Source organism: Henckelia pumila, chromosome 2, assembly GCF_033568475.1.
Source record: "Henckelia pumila isolate YLH828 chromosome 2, ASM3356847v2, whole genome shotgun sequence".
In the NCBI taxonomy this organism is placed as follows: domain Eukaryota; kingdom Viridiplantae; phylum Streptophyta; class Magnoliopsida; order Lamiales; family Gesneriaceae; genus Henckelia; species Henckelia pumila.
Window position 1 is genome coordinate 114,775,930 of NC_133121.1, and position 2,711 is coordinate 114,778,640.

Consider the following 2,711-nt stretch of genomic DNA (forward strand, 5'->3'; position numbering starts at 1 on the left):
TCACATTTAATGAGCCTTGGACTCTTGCTCTCATTTGGCCTATAAATAGATGTGTTGTATAAGCTTTGTAGTGTGCAAGAGTGTAGAGAATTCTTCATTTGTAAAATAAATATTGTGTGTGTGAGAATAAAAGTTTGAGTGTGCAAGTTTCTCAAGTTCAAGTATGAAATTTCTTTTATCTTTATTCTTGAGTTTCATGTTCATGGAAAGCTAAATCTTTTTATGTCAAGGTGAAAAGGTTTCATTGTTGGTCAAGTAAGATTGTCTATATTTTGTATATTCTTTTCTTTTCTATTTTTATTTTTACTAATTGATCTTTATTTGTAGGTATAATTTTGGATGATTTGTTGTTATCTATTTACATCAAATGCTTGGTACCTTGAATGTGGTTACCTTGATTTGTTGTCAAATATGATACAATAATTAGTACAATAATTATATACTATAAATATATGTATCTATTTATAATAAAGTCATATATATTATTTAGACGATAGCGTGACACTGTCGGTTGTTCTAAATAATATATTGTGATTTGAACTAACATTTACTTTCTCGCATCTAACTTTTACTTTATCGCAACTAACATTTACTTTATCGCATCTAACATAAAGTCATATATTTTATTTAGACGATAGCGTGGCTCTGCCGGTTGTTCTAAATAAAATATTGTGATTTGATCTAACATTTACTTTTATGTCAATTTATATTTATGCATTTATATATATATTATGGGTACCATGTATTAATTATCGGTTGATATTAATATAGTGGGAACTATATTATATGATATACTTGTTTAAATATTTAATTGTTCTTTTTATGTTTATATTTATTCATCTATATATATATTATGGGTACCATGTATTAAATATCGGTTAATCTGATATTAATATAGTGGGAACTATATTATATGATATACTTGTTTAAATATTTCATTGTTCTTTTATGTTTATTTTTATTTTAGTTTCTTTTATTTATTTTTATTTAGCAATCTTAAATAAACCAACAATGAACCTTTGAAACCTTGACAATTTTATAATTTGTGTATTTGAAGTTTTATAATAATATTTTCATCTATAATATATTATTGCTAAAATTAAACTTACAACATCCTCTCCGTGGATCGATCTCGTACTCACGAGTATATTACTTGCAGACAACCTACACTTGGGTGAATTACAATTTAAGTTGTAGCAAGTTTTTGGCGCCGTTGCCGGGGAGGTATAAATTAAGTTTAATTTTGTTTATTATGTAAATAGTATGTTGTTTTTAATTGTATGATTGTTTGGAGTCGTAAACAAAGTGGTAGACTTGTTCGAGTAACTGAAAATATTTTAAACATGCACGATAATTTTAATAATCAAGATGATAATAATAATAATAATAATCATCAAGAACATGAACAACCAAGAACACTTAGGCACCATATGAATCCAATAAGAACTAGTACACCATCTTGTTTAGTTTTTCCTTCTGATGCATCTAATTTCAATTTTAAGCCACAAGTCATTCAACTTTTACCAAATTTTCATGGCTTAGATTCTGAAAATCCATATTTGCATTTAAGAGAATTTGAGGAGGTTTGCAACACTTATAATGATCAAAATTGTAGCATGGATACTGTTCGATTAAAGCTTTTCCCTTTTTCCTTAAAAGATAAAGCTAAAACATGGTTGCAAAATTTGAGATCAATTTCAATAAGATCATGGGAAGAAATGCAACAACAATTTCTAAAAAAGTTTTTTCCTTCCCATAGAACAAACTCTTTTAAAAGACAAATTACAACTTTTTCTCAAAAACAAGGGGAAACATTTTATCAATGTTGGGATAGATATAAAGAGTTACTTAATACAAGCCCACATCATGGTTTTGAAATATGGAGAATAGTTTCTCACTTTTATGAAGGTTTAATACCTAAAGATAGGCAAATGATAGAATTCATGTGTAATGGAACTTTTGAAGATAAAAACCCAAATGAAGCTATGGAATATTTGGAGTCATTAGCAGAAAATGCTCAAAATTGGGATAATATAGGCTCAATTGAACCACCAAGTAAAACCAATAATTCAACAAATGGGGGTGGTATTTATCATCTTAAAGATGATGTAGATGTTCAAGCTAAACTTGCATCTTTAGCAAGAAAAATCGAGTCATTAGAAATGAAAAAGAGTGATCAATTAAAAAGTGTTCAAGAAATTATTTGTCATATATGTGACACACATGATCATCTTACAAAAAATTGTCCTACTTTGCCTTCATTTAAAGAATGTCTCCATGAACAAGCCAATTATGTTAACAATTTTAAAAAACCAACATTAGATCCTTTTTCACAAACATACAATCCTGGTTGGAGAAATCATCCCAATTTTAGTTGGAGGAACGATAATAATGCACAACCTTCACAACAACCTTTTCAAAATAACCAAAATCATCAAGGTTATGCTCCTTATATCCCACCTCCAAGAAAAAATTTTGAAGATGAAATTCATGCATACATTCAAAAGCAAGAGTCTATCAATATTCAAAACATTCAATCTATGAATGATTTGAAAGAAACTCTTGCAAAATTTGCATCTGCACTTAATATTCATGAAAAAGGAAAATTTCCATCTCAACCACAACCTAATCCTAAAAATCAAAATCAAGAAAAATTTGATCAAGTAAAATCTGTTATTACTCTTAGAAGTGGTAAAATAGTTAATGATCCA

General features: G+C 28.0%; 1 non-coding gene across 1 annotated transcript; it reads right to left on the reverse strand.

The window, feature by feature from the left end:
* Positions 1–1,762: 1,762 nt before the first annotated feature.
* Positions 1,763–1,873, reverse strand: LOC140885928 (small nucleolar RNA R71). The gene has a single exon (XR_012151340.1). It is a non-coding gene; the product is annotated as a small nucleolar RNA R71 (small nucleolar RNA).
* Positions 1,874–2,711: the final 838 nt, after the last annotated feature.